Source organism: Vicugna pacos, chromosome 14 (genome assembly GCF_048564905.1).
Source record: "Vicugna pacos chromosome 14, VicPac4, whole genome shotgun sequence".
Taxonomy (NCBI): Eukaryota; Metazoa; Chordata; class Mammalia; order Artiodactyla; family Camelidae; genus Vicugna; species Vicugna pacos.
This window is the reverse complement of record NC_133000.1, coordinates 19330738-19345679: the sequence shown is the minus strand read 5'-3', so window position 1 is coordinate 19345679 and position 14942 is coordinate 19330738. Positions and strand designations below refer to the sequence as shown.

The 14942-nt window shown below is 41.7% G+C and overlaps 1 protein-coding gene across 11 annotated transcripts in view; it reads right to left on the bottom strand.

The window, feature by feature from the left end:
- ENOX1 (ecto-NOX disulfide-thiol exchanger 1) overlaps positions 1–14942 on the bottom strand; it is a 509205-nt gene that overhangs the window by 348095 nt on the left and 146168 nt on the right. For 7 of the 11 annotated variants that reach the window (XM_072976293.1, XM_072976304.1, XM_072976296.1 and 4 more), the window contains one exon: positions 7269–7309. The exons of 3 other annotated variants lie outside the window; for them this stretch is intronic. The gene's annotated coding sequence lies outside the window, so the exon portion shown is untranslated. Of the gene's footprint in view, positions 1–5532; positions 5549–7268; positions 7310–14942 lie in introns of those variants that run through there. One more of the 11 variants, XM_072976299.1, reaches the window with a different exon arrangement.

Genomic DNA, 14942 nt, shown 5'->3' with positions numbered 1-14942 from the left:
GGATAAGTTACCAGTATTTTTTCCTAGAATAATAAAAATCTCACACTTTTGCAAAGAACTGTCTGACGCACTGACAGGAGAGATGAGCTTGACTTGATGTTCTGCTCTATAGCTGGAATCATTAGACTGAAATCAGAGCCTCACAAGGTTCTCTAGCAGTTTTCTTCATTTTTAAATATACGCTATATATTTATGTGGGCAACAATTTAATTCCAACTAAAAATAAATACAACACTTATCCTTCAACTATCAGTTGAAACAACTTCATTTTAGAAGCCATAAATGCCAGAAATGATTTAGACAGACCATGTGGAAATAGTTTAAGGAGTTATCATCTGATTTCATAACCTCTCTGTATTTTTTCATTTAAGTCTACAATGAGAAAGACACAGTTGAGAGCAGAAAACTCCTAAGTAAATCTACTTTTCTGATAAAGCAGTGGAAATGAAGACCCAAATTATGTTTCTGAAGTGACATGGGACAAGGTAAACAACAAAAAAAAATTCATCTCTAATTGACTCCTGGAGAAAAAAATCTGAATCCAGATTAAGTAAGGTTCTATTAACTTAAGAAAATTAGTTCATTTAGCTTTCCCACACTGATCTAATAAAACTGAAGCAAACACATTAATAAAAATTTTTGGACACTTGTTAAAATAGACTTAATATTATCTCATTTAAACAAGATGTATAAGTGAGTGGATTTGGTGTGGAAAAATCTAGATCACAGTCTTAGCTCATTTGCTATCAGATCAAAAAATTCATATTACCCCTCTAGATACCTTTCTTTTTCAATAATGACAGTCAGTAATCACACTAATGCTTATACCTGTCTTCTCTCCTCTGCCGTGAGTATGGCTGAGAAATCCACACAACACTTAAAAGTATAAAGAATAAATTAAAATACAAACCTGTGATATAGACCAGTATGATCTATAGAACAAGGCTGAGCGTTCTGATGTAAGGAAAGTGGGGCTGAAACGTGAAGCTGAAAGTCTTCCTTGAGCTCCATGTCCCACACCTTCTAGACATGTGGCTTCTAAGCTGTAGTTTCCTCATCAGTGCATGAGACTGACTGTCCAGTTTCCAGATTTTATACTTACCATGGAAATTCTACTCAGACGCTCAGTAAATAAATGATAAAAGCAAGGCTCTTCTGGTGATACAAATGTAAGGATGGAGGGTGTTGCTCACTCTAACCCTCCATTCCATCCCAACCCCAGATCCAACTGCAAGACAGACTCTAAAGACTATAAAGACTTCATAAGCCAGATTACAACACAAAGTGACCAAAAAACATGGAAAGTATGAAAGAGAGGCTGTGAGACACAGACAATAGAATATTTCAAGAAACGCATTACAATTTAAGTTGTCTTTATCCAAAGACACCATAAAGAATGGGAGCTAATTAAACTGATAAGTTTTTTCACAGCAAAGGAAATCATAAGCAAAACAAAAAGACAACCTACAGAGTGGGAGAAAATATCCGCAAAAGATGAGACTGACAAGGGCTTAATTTCCAGAATGTACAAATAGCTCATACAACTTAGTAACAAAAAAAAAAAACCCCAATCCAAAACTGGGCAGAAGACCTAAACAAGCAATTCTCCAAGGAAGACATACAAATAAATGGCCAATAGACACATGAAAAGATGCTCAATATCGCTAATTATCAGAGAAATGCAAATCTAAAGTACAATGAGGTATCACCTCACACCAGTCAGAATGGTCATCATTCAAAAGTCCACAAATGACAAATGCTGGAGAGGATGTGGAGAAAGGGGAACCCTCCTTCACTGCTGGTGGGAATGCAGTTTGGTGCAGCCACTGTGGAAAACAGTATGGAGATTCTTCAAAAGGCTAAAAATAGACTTACCAATATGATCCATTAATCCCATTCCTGGGTATATATCCAGAGGGAACCTTAATTCAAAAAGATACATGTACCCCACTATTCATAACAGCAGTATTTACAAAAGGCAAGACATGGAAAGAACCTAAATGTCCATTGACAGATGACTGGATAAAGAAGTTGTGGTGTATTTATACAATGGAATACTACTCAGCCACAAAAAGAATAAAATACTACCATTTGCAACAACATGGATGGACCTGGAGATCGTCATTCTAAGTTAAGTAAGCCAGAAAGAGAAAGAAAAATACCATATGATATCAATTATATGTGAAATCTAAAAAAAAAAAAGACACAAATGAACTTATCTACAAAACTGAAACAGACCCACAGACATAGAAAACAAACTTATGGTTACCAGTGGAGGAAGAGGGTGGGAAGGGATGAATTGGGAGTTCAAGATTTGCAGACACTAATACATGTAAAGTTGATAAACAGTAAATGCATACTGTATAGCACAGAAAACTATATTCAATATTTTGTAGTAACTTACAGTGAAAAAGAACATGAAAATGAATATATGTATGTTCATGTATGATTGAAGAATTATGCCATACACCAGAAATTGACACAACATTGTAAACTGATTATACTTCAATACATATATATGTGTGTGTGTGTGTGTGTGTGTTTCTAATATATATATATATATATTAGAAAAAAAGACACCAAAAAAAAAGTGAGGAGCTAATCCTTAATGGATGCTTTACAGAATATATGAGAATGCTTATAAATCAAAAGATAAAGATAGCCCAACAGAGAAATGGGCAAATGTCAGAAACAGATATTTCGAAGAAGAGGAAGCATGAATGGGCAATAAACTTATGAATAAATTATCAAATATCTGGAGAAATTTAAACTGTGAGATACCATTTGACCCCCAAAACTTGGGAGAAATTTAAAAACCTGTACTTTCCAAATGTTGACAAGAACTGGTAGAATATTAAATTTGTCTAATCACTTTGGAAAATAATTTAGCATCATATTTGAAGATGCACTGACTAATCATTTCAACAATTAAATATATTCCCCAGAGAAACACATGTATCTATGTATCAGAGACCCGAGAAAGGTCAAAAGTCTTGTCAGCATTGTTTGTCACAGCAAAAAACAAACAAACAAAAGCAATCTGACTATAAACACCTCAAACGATGTCCATCAACAAATCATTAAAAGTTTTTGGAATAGCCGTACAATAGACTATGTCACAGCAGTGAAAATTAATGAGTGTAGCCACAATAAGCTCCACGACAAATCTCAGGAAAATAATGGTGAGTTAAAAAAAGAAAGCAAAATAGAATATTACTCTATCTATGTAAACTTCAAAACATATAAAACAGTATGTTGTCTACAGATGCATACATACACAGTAAAACCATGTGACAGAGCCGGGTAATTACAGGGAAGCAGTTTGCTGGGAGAGAAGGGAGAGGAGAAAACTGGAGGAGGGGACACAGGAGGCATCTGATTTATTTCTAATGTTCTGTTTCTTAGGCTGGGAGGCACACACAGCTGCTGTTTTACCATTCCTTATTCTGTAAATGCATGTTATATATTTTTCATTACATGTATAAAATATTGCATTAAAATTCTACAAAAGAGCACCGGGGAAGGCAGGGACCAGCAAATCCAGGGCAGAATCAGAGACTCTGCCAGGTACGTCTTTGATTCCCTCCCACCTGCATCTCTTCTCAGACTTAAAGGCACATCTCATAGGTCCCATGCACAAATCCCGCCAAAGGATAATCAAGGTTTGGGCTAATAAAAGTTGGAGGTAACTCTTCCCAGGGAACCTCTGAAGTCCAAAGACCAGCTTTGGCTCTGAAGCCCTCCTGATAACCCCCACATCTGCCAGGTGTCACCTCCTTCCTGTGTTACCTCCCTGCCCTCCCCCCACCCCCACCCACTACCACACAGCTCCTCAGTGGAGGTGACTGGAGTGGCCTGCAGACCACTTCAAAAGCTTCCTGGAGCTTCCTCTAGACTGATTACTCCTAATTATCACAATGCTCTGTATATATTTTTCACAGGATATGGCCGGAAAGTTTTTACTCATTCGTCTTAGTGGGGGAAAAAATCATTTGAACATCTTTTTGACTAGTAGATATGGAATGTGAAAGGAATTCAAGAAAGGGTACCAATAAAATTTCTTGTAATTAGATATTTATTTAAATGTAAGTGACTTCTGGATTTAAGACTTTTGTTGCTGTATGTCAGCTGATCAATGTTTCCTGAAACATTCAGTCCTTGAAAACATAACTTAGTAAATTTGCAGTAATTTAAAATCTTGAGTGTTTGGGACAGGTAAAAATGTGTGATTAAGTAACTTATGGGAACATTCATATGGTTTTATTCATAGGTGATTTTAAATACCATCATTGTTTTAATAAAAACAAACACACATAGAGTGAAAAACAAAATCCTAGGAAAAAAACCAAAAGGGCTAGGCTATTTGATATACACTTGTAAATAACAGAACATCAATATATCTATTCATATGTGATTTAAGTTAATTCCTCAAAATTTGTTTGGTTGGGTCTTTTGTTTCTACACCAGTATGCAAAAGTTATTGGCATAGATTCCTCTATGCTGGAAATGCAATCTTAATGAAATATACCATGGAAAGAAGGAAGAAAGGCAGGAAGGAAGGGATAAAGGAAGGAAGGAAGAAAGGAATTAGATTTTCGCTAAAGACAGCCTATATGATTAAACTAAACCAATGTAAGGCACATTGATAGTTGCCAGATTACTATCCTTCTCTGCAGAGGAAAAGTCCTAAAAATGCTAATGTTCATCACAAATTCTGCTAAAGTCAAATCTGGATCTGATAAAGTCAACAATCCTTCAGCACTCTGAGAATGGATCTCGAGCAGAAGTCTCCAATAATTATTCCTTCGCCGGCTACCCATACAAAACAATTTCAGACATTCTTCAAAGCTCTACTTAATATTCTAGATCACTGAAGTTCTCAAAAGTATTAGTAACTCTCATAATAATTATTCAATAACAATATTTGGCCAGTGTTTCACATATTAACAGGATAAATGCCAACTAATTCCAAGAACTGCTAGTGTAACAGGATTAAAATTTTTGCTAAAAATTATTTTGGAGGAGAGCAGCAGTCCAGGGCCTGATAAAGACTGCTTCCTGGACCGACTTCCTCATCTACTTACCTTCCTGCAGTTGTCTGGACTGAGCACTTTGCTGACAACAGAGGGATTCTACTGTTTTGCCCCAAATGTATCTTCAGGTCAACACAATTCTAGGGAAAAGGCTAAGGATGGAGGAACAATTCCACAGCCTGATCTATGGATGGGATGAGAAAGAAAACTGGGGGTGGAGTGAGCGGAGAGAGAGTCTGAGAAAGAGTGTTAGGAAGGGCCTTCCGGGATGCTGAGACAGCTGCAAATTCTCCGGCTTTGTGCTCTTGGTTACCCTGCCTGTAGTGAACCCCTTAAAATCAACCTTTAAAATAAATTAAATCAAAGAAATGTCTCTTTCTTTTCAGCAGATATACTCTATTAGCTGAAGCAGGCACAAGGCAGCCCAGACTCCAGGGGAGGGGTCATAGAGTCTCTTAGGGAAGAAAAAGTAGCCCCTTTCAAAACCTTCAAAGCTTACCTGGCAGGTGAAGGAGATGGGAGGAGCTCAGTGGTCCCCACTTAGCAGGAATCAGAGCGGGAGGGTGGAAACAGCCTCACCCTTGAGGAAACATTTGGATTTGTAATTCTATTGCCCCCTCTCTGCCCTCACCGCAGCACACACAGGCACTCCTTTTCAAACAATTCACCAGTTTTACCCCAGGGGAAGCTCTTGGACTAATTAAAACTCAATTCATAGTGAGGATGCTCAGAAAATCTTAGTTATCTGAACTCCCCCTCCTCCTGTCGTCAAATGTATGACCAGTTTTGCACAGAAGTTGAGCGATGGAGTTTAGATGCACGCTGCAACTGGAAGTTCAGCGGTTGAATTCATTCAGGTTTTTGGATCATAGTTCAATCCTCACGTCTCCCAGTGCTAGCGGTATCTCTGTGAGCTCAGCCAGTAGATCCGCCCTGACACGAGCGGTTCTCTCTTACGGAGCCCCATCAACACCAACCCACTTTGTTCTTGGGTGGGTGAGAGTGTGTGGAAGTGCAAAGAAAGAGGGGAGCAGAAATTCCCAAGATGTACAGATAATCTGCTCCTTAAATCTCTTCCTTTTGCAACTTGGAATGTAGTACCCAGGAATGTGGTACCATCTTTGGAACAGACGATTTCAATGGTCAACAAGCACAAATGGCCGTGACAAAAACAGCAACTGACTTGGGTCGAGTACATCTTTCCATGTGCACTGTTACCAGTGGCTGCCCTGCAACAGTGTGAATAAAGATTCGTCTGTACACAGACAGACAGACACACACACACACACATTATTCCTCGAAATAGCATCTTCACATAAGGAGAGTTCTATTTATATAAAACAGTATATTTGAAATTACAGGCAATGCAGCAACAATTCCTGAATTACTCTTTTGTTTGTTTAGCACTTGAGTTCAAAGGCTAATGAGTATTTTGTTTAAGTGGTAGGAAGAGGAGGCCGAGGCTGACACGGGACCCACGGCATCTGATCTTTGGCCAGCAGAGCAGGTGGTTAGGATGTGAGGCGCGGAGCTGCCTCCAGTTAGTATCTCACTGAGTTTTCACCACGACGCTGGGAAGTAGGTGTTATCTCCATTTTACAAAACGAAGAAACAAAGGTTGAGAGAATTTACATAACTTCCCATGGTGCCATAGCTAACTGTTAGTAAGAGCCGACATTGAAACCCAGGCCTAACTCTAAACCCTACACTCGAGGCTACAGCTTTGTTTGCTGGGAGGTGGTGCCCATGGTGGCCATGGAGGTGCCTGGCTCCAGTCTCCCTTCCAGAGAACCTGCGGCAGGGAGCCTGGCTGACAGGCAGTCGCTGGACCTTTGCATCCACCATGGCTCTCTTCCAAGATCACGGTTCCCTGGAGCTTCCCTCTGCCCATCCGAGCGTGGTGAGGTACCAGAATTGGCCCATTCCCACCAAACCTGGGATTCCTCTAACGCGGTGTCATCCGATCCGGTAGCCACTAGCAGCACGTGAGTACCAAGTACCTCAAATGTGGGCAGTGTGACTAAAGAGATGAATGTTTAATTTTATTCCATTTTAACTGATTTAAATCTAAGTAGCCCCCAGTGGCTATCAGTTACCATACCTGATAGCACAGACGCAGAACATTTCTGCCACTGCAGAAAGTTCTATTAAACTGCATTGCCCCAAAAGGACAACTTCTGCTTAAAAGAGATCATCAAGTTGAAGATCCAAAGGGGAGGTTAAAAAAAGACTTACCTTATAGGCACTTCCCTTTGAGAGACCCGTCTCAGAAGAACCTGCAGACACAAGAAAGATTGTCAGAGGTGAAGGGAGGCGGGTGGACAGCAGGAAGCGGGCGTGGATCTCAGGGGACTCAGAGACACCCTGCCTCTCTGGGGCTGGTCCCACAGCTGGGCAAAGAAATGGCATCTTAGGAAGGGGGGAGCAGCATAGCTGGTCAGATGGGGCTTGGCAGGCAGGACTTTCTGTGGTTATTGAGAGGGAAGGGGAACTAGGAACCAAACCTAGAAGAACAGAGTTTCATGGAGCAATGCTAGGTAGAAGAGTTGTTTCCATTTTTTTCCATCAGTTTCTCCTATACTGTAATTCCTCCTGGATTATGTGACCCTGATCTCCTTATCAAAAACCTTATTGTCCCTCATGTTCCTCCATCCTCCAGTCACCAGAAAAAATATACCTGCAATAAATATTTTATTTCTTTTATTTTTTAGACTTTTACATTCACTAGTCTTTATGCAGATTAACTGAACATTTAAAACTTTTCTCAAGAAGAGTGAACCATTCTTTTAACATGCATTAGGACCCTCAGTTAACATTCTTTCACTGGGTCACAGGGTTAGTAGCAAAAAGAGATTATACTTTCTACCTTCATCAGAGGTATTTTTATAGGACATATTGGCTAACAGCTTTTGGTATAAAATGAAACTTGTGAAAATCAAATACACTTATAAAATATGTATATACAAATCACTTAATGAAAAGCTAGAATTGAGGCAAAGGTTTAAAACAACTTTAAGAGCTACTTGCAAATTCATAACTGTTCTTTTCTTTAGCAATCATTAGCCTGAATTGGTACCCAAGCCAGAATATGAGAAAACAGAAGATTCATATCGACAGGTTTAAATTCTGTGGTCTCAATTCCCAGATATGCTCTTATTAATTGGTTTTGTGAGTTTCTCTTCAAAATGTGTGGAGTTAGTACATTCATCTAAAAAGGCAACTGAGTATTCACGTACAGCTGAAAAATAACAAACTTCAGAAACACAGATGTTCGACCAAATTCTCACTTGCTTACTCCCAGCTAAATTCATCTCTGAGCTTTAAAAAGATTTCTGAAACTGTCAAGGACAAAAACATAAGTAAATAAATGGCATTATGCATTCACATCTGGCTCTGTCACCACTTAGGGCATGTTATTATAGACATTCAACATCTGGGCGGGGGGAAAGGACCTACTTGGGAGCTTTCCGCTACCATGACAACTGAGTGTACATTTCTCACACAGCTCGGTCTCTGCGCATTTACTTTTAACACCACTGCAAGTCCTTTCATTTTCATTTTAAAAGCCCAGAGTAGGTACTGTTTTGAAACAATCATCATGGTAAATAATACCTATGTGGAGGAAGTCAGTTGGTAGGGCAGGTTTCTCTTGCTTCTGTCCTACTTTACCGCTATGGAGAGGACAAATGCTTTTTAGTTGGAGTGATGCAGTTAGAATAGTTTGCACCTTATGGCTTTTAGACATGGAAGTCCTCTATTTCTGAGTTACTCAAGAGATGGCTCTTAGTGGAAAAGTCCTAATGAAAATGGTTAAAATTAGTCGCCATTATTTTTACCATGAAGAAGCCTCCCTTCTGAATGTCCAAATTTTTATCAAGATTCTAAATGACATGAAATATGGACAATAATAATGGCTGCTTCCATGTACTGATGTTTTCTGTATATTGCATGTGTAATGCACTTTATAAACATCATTTTATTTTTATTCTTCAAATGACCTGTAAAGTTGGTATTATTGACGTCTCACAGTTACGGACACTAAACTATGGAGAAAGGTACAATGACATTCACTGTGGAAGGACTGACTGAATGCCGACGATGTGCTAGGAACCGTGACTACAGTGGTACAAGGCATTATAGCATGTCCCTACTTTCGTGGAACCAATGATGTGTGGGCAACAGGAAACAAACAGCCAGTGAGGGACTGAGGCAGAAGTCTGGCTTGGGTGTCCAAGATGGCAGAGTACAGAGCCCTGAACTCACTTCTTCCCATGACGCACCAATATCATAACTATTTACAAAGAAACCGTCTGTGAGAATGACCTGAAGGCTAGCAGAAAGGATTTTCCACAACTAAAGATGTAAAGAGAGAACCATGACGAGATGGGTAAGAGGGATGGAGACGTGGTATAGTCAGAACCCACACCCCCAGATAATCACAATTGTAGATTGTGCAAGGATGGAGTGGTCCGAGCCCCACACTGGACTCACCATCCAGAAGGTCCTCCACCAGGAAGACAAGCCCCCAGAACACCAGGCTTGAAGGCCAGCAAGGTTTGCATTTGAGAAGGGCGGAGGGCTACAGGAGGGCAAAGGAGGCAGAGACTCGGCTCTTTAGGACACACACAGATCTCACCCTCTCCGAGCCCAGTACAGAGGCAGCCATGGGAAAGGAGCCTGATTCAGACCCACTTGCTCACCTTGGAGAGCCTCCTGGAGAGGCAGGACGCAACCAGGACTCCACCAGGGAACAAAGATGCTGGCAGAAGCCCTTTTTAGGAGCTTGCTCAACCACGAGGACTCTGGTGATGGCAGGCACCATTTTGGAGTCCCCCCTCCAGCCTATCAGTGCCAGGGGCTTACCTGCCCAGCGGTGGGAGGGCATCAGCTTCAGGCACGCCTGGGGCCACGCAGCCAGCCGTGCTGGGACCTGGCCTGGTGCGCTAGTGGGCTGGCAGCCACTGCATGAGGCAGGGCCTGGTAGTCAACTGGGCCAGGAGTCAGCCCTGCACACCAGCTCACCCAAAGCAGCCTGCCCCGCCGCAAGACAAGGGCCACAGAGCCCACATAGAAAGCATCCCTAGAGCGTTCATCTCTGGTGACTAGAGGGGACGGTGCTGCTGGGCCCCAAAGGAAGTCTCCTACCTGAGGCCGCTTCTCTCACTCTGTGCACAGAAAGAAGCTCAAAATGGATTAAACACTTAAATGTAAGACCCAAAGCCATAAAACTGCTGGGAGAAAACACACGCAGTATGCTTTCTGGCATCAGTCTTAGCAGTCATTTCTGGGTTCTGTCTCCTCGGGCAAGGGAATCAGAAGCCCAAAGAAGCAAACGGGATGACGTCAAACAGGAAGTTTCTGCACAGCGAGCAAAATGAAAAGGCAGCCTACTGAACGGGAGACGATATTTGCAAATGATGTAACTGATAAGGGGTTAACATCCAAAATGTGCAAAGAATCATATAGCTCAACATAAACAAACAACTGGATTAAAAAGTAGTCAGAGGACCTGAGCAGACATGTTTTTCCAAAGAAGACATGCAGATGGCCAACACACGAGGAGATGCTGAACGTCCCAAATCATCAGGGAAACGCAGATCTAAACCACAGTGAGGTACCATCTCACACCTGACAAAAGGGGTATTACAAAAAGACGACATACAAGGAGTCATGGAGAGGATATGGAGAAAAGAGAACCTTTGTGCACCTTATGTTGGTTTGAACATAAATTGGTGCAGGCACTATGGAAACCAGTATGGAGGGTCCTCAAAAACCCAGATTGTTGGTCGGTTATTCACATCTCTCCCCAGCTCCCATTCACATGGGCAGCCTGAAATCAGCCATGTTTGGCAAATGCTAAGAAAAATCAGGCCTTTTTTCTCCCTACGAGACAAATTACTAGCATAGCACTTCCCTCCAAAAAGTGCATCACCCTCCCCCACAAGAAAATATGCTTCATGAAGGTAGTTCTCGTCTGTTTTGATCAACGCTTCCTCCACAAGACCTATAGTGCATGGCGCGTTGTAGGAATCAAGTATTTGTTGAATGGATTAACATTCTGTCATATCTCCTTTCCTCAACCAGACTGAAAGAGCATCCAAACTCCAAACCTCCATTTTTAGAACCTGGATAAGCACACCCTGTGGTTCAGAAAGCCTGGCCCTTTCCCCAGCCTACTTCATCTGCTCCTAAAGGGGTCCGCTCTCCGTCCACATGGGTCACAAGCAGAAGGTACAGGTCTTGCTAGTGATCCTCAGTCTCTGGAAATATCTCCAACCAACAAAAAGGCAAACAGTACATTGCAAAAAGCACGACACGGATGGTTTTCATTTTTATTGTAACTTGTTAAGACAAATATTAAACTACATACAGGTGGTATGGTGGGCTATGTACAAAATCATGGGGAAAGGTTTGGGCTCCTTTAAAATATGCTATTTAGAATGTGAAATCACTTTTTTTTTTAAATTCAAGGAGCAATTGAACAGGAGCGCTGAAGGCAAGCTGACAAGGACCCATAGAGTTAAACAGTATTCCTTCGCTCACTCTAAGGATCGCTCTGTGGTAAGTGGCGTGTTTCCTTCAGGGAGAGACGCTGACCCACTTAAAAGTGTTAATAGGATCTTAACTAGATTTTAGTGGAAATAGTTGAGTGTTTGTGAGTTGCTGAATACCGTGGAGGCGGTCAGGATTCGGTTGGGAAGGTGGCAGAGTCTCTGAGGACAAGATAATAGACTCAAAGTACTGGATTAATTGGGCCAAGAGCATATACTTGTATTTATCGTGTGGGCAGGTTCATTCTTCATAAACAACACTTTCTAATTTTCCTTACCTAGGAGTTACCAATATACCCCAAATCACTCACATATAACTGCATAGCTTATTAGTAAAATGTTCCTTATGATTTTCCTTATTTTCAACCATTATCAGTGGTAGGGAGTTAATACATCCCTGACAGAAATGTTACCAAAAGGCTGGTCTGGTCGCAGAGGAAGCCTGGTCTAATGCGTGTTGAGTGCTTTCGACACCCGAACCCAACCCATCAGACACATTATTTCATATGATCTACCAATAATTCTGCAGGGCAGATTACATCCTCATGTTAAAATTATGAAAACTGAAGCCCAAGGAGGCGACAGCTCACCAGTTAGGGCAAATATGGTCGCTGAAACCCCAGACCTCAGGCTCAAGAACCTAGTCTTTCCACCATACGATGCTGATTCTACTGGAATACAATTCCGTTCTCTTCAGGGACGAGCTGGGCCTGGGTAGATAAGAGCGTGCCCCAGCCAAGCCGCAGGCAGACACGTCTTATGGAAGCTCTACAGGCCTGATCTCTGAGTTTCATCTGGCTAAGCCCCACCTCGAGCTTAGGGTGAAGGCTAGCAGCACCCACGTCACAGAGCTGAGACTCACCCGGGGAAAGGCAGGCGCAGGGGCGCTCTGGCCGGCACACAGGACACACAGTGGGAGAGGGTAGACCCCTTCACGTGACGCCAGCTGTTCAACACCTTCCTCTGTGAGGTGTTCCTGAAAAAGGTCTTAGAAACATACCCTGCATGATGAAAGACACTTCAGTAAACGAACCCTTCATACAAGAAAACATCATCTTATTCTGAGGGCGGAGAATGGGCAGGAGTAGAGGAAGGGCGATGCATTATTTCTGGTTGAGTCTCCTGATGATAAAAATAGTGGATTTTAAACAACATATTTTTTTCCCCAGAAACTTAAATTATTTCTATTCTGCTCGGTGTCACAAATATTTTTATCTCTTATGCAAGAAACGTTGTGCTACGTGTCAAAAGCTATAAAGATGAGTAAGAGATGATTTCTTCCCTCGAGGAATCATTGATCTAATGAAAAGATGGAAATCTTTCTGGAACAGATTTCACACATTCCTCTGTCCTTAAGAATAATATTATACGAATTTTCCTTGGTGACTTGGGGCATCGTCAAGTATACCTTCTGCTGTCCTGGGCCACAACAGTGGGCACAGCTGTAGTTAGAAATGAGTGTGACTTGGGAGCAGAGGGCTCCTGATCGCAGAAGTTAACCAAGAACTTGCCATCTGCCTTCTTGAATTGAATGGATGGATGGATGGATGGATGGATGGATGGACAGATAGAAATATCCCATTACTTTCTGGTCTTTTCCCCTTCTCATTCCATGTATGAACTAAAGACCTGTCATCTGATAAATAACGCTTCCAACAAGCACAGAACTGCCTTCAGTCTTCCCTGAGGCACGGGCAAGGAGGGCTGAAGCCTTCTGCTGAGAACCCTGCCAGGTCTCTAAAGCTGCCCTAAAGGTTACTTCTTGCTGGGCCTTTTTTGACAGGTCAGCCACCCACCTCCCTCTCACCATTTGAATTTCCACACCGCTGGCAGCACCCCTTCAAGTCCCTGCCAATTGCTCTGCTCCTCTCCACCCTCTGAGGTTCTCGAATTACACTGCACGGAGGATGCCTCGCACAGAGCAGCCAGAGAGCAGGCGCTCAGTACAGGCCAATTTTTGGATCCGACACTTGTCCCAGTCTCTGCGTCTCTCACAAGATCAGCCTGATACCTTACAGATGCTGCTCCTCTTTGTGGTCAGCAAACCCACCAATCACAGTCCATCACTTCTTACTTGTGCCTGTTTGTGCAGAGTTTTCTTCTTCCCCTTTCACCCCTGCGCGCAATGCTCATTATGCCGGCATCGACTCACTTGTAACCGTGCAGTCTGACAGCTTAGAAGTGCCTTATTATTTTCACAAATTTTCTCCACCGAGTGGATCTATTTTAATAAGATAGTCACTTTTGCTTTATTTATATTTTTATAAACAGTTTATACCTCGGTTATAAAGAATAATCCAGGGTCTGAGTTGTGTTACTGTGGATATGCAATTCGACATTTCTGGAAGTGGCATCACCGCCATTCTGATGCTGCTTCCTCTCATCTAATGATGACAAACCTACAGACGATGAAAGTCTAAAGTTTGCATGTAAAAGGCAAAGCAATTATAAAGTACAGCTCATGCAGCATCTGATTATTTCTCCCGCATAACTTCACACCTGCAATTGAACAAAAAATGTTCTTTTCTTATTTGTAACATAAACCATGTCACAGATTCCCATTATTTTAATCTCCTTGCAGGCTCTCATTAAACCTAACGTGTATATTATAATTGCACTGAAAACTGATAACTGTTGCATTACTAGGGCATAAGAATTAATGTAAGGTGCATCAGCACAAGTATTAAAGAAACTGCTACAAACATAAGAAAAGCAGGACTCCACTACTCTCTTAGGGACTTCATTTATGTAAAAAAAATTTCCCATCTCCTGTTCATCCAGACAAGTATCAGATAAATTATAGTCTCGGAATAAACTTATCTTTATTAATAGGGTTTTTTCCAGAAAATAACTTCCTGTGATCCCCCCAGTTTTGAAATTATGCACCACTCATGAGTATATGAAAATCCCAGCAGTGCACACTGACTCGTTTCAAATTTACATGGCAGAGTTCCAAATGCTGGGAGCTGCGAAGTGCCCATCTTTGCACATATCAACCATTTGCCCTGGCCATCAGGACAGAGTTCAGATATTTCTCCAGTGTGATATTATAAATTCAAAGTGCTCTTGGCATTTATCTATTGTTTTTTTGTGAAATTTTGCAGGTGATAAATGGATTCTAGCTTTTCCAAGCTCAGACCCATCAAAGCACGTGGACGTGAGTACTTTTCTAGTGCTGTGTATTCGACTGTGTATATTTGTACTTGCTCACTCACCTCTCTCTTTCTCTCTCTCTCTCTCTCTCTCTCTCTCTCTCACACACACACACACACACACACACAGTCTGCCAGACTGAGAGCAAGCACCTTTCTGTGAGTGCACCACAAAAGGCTAAAGGTTTGGTACCCATTCAAATGGA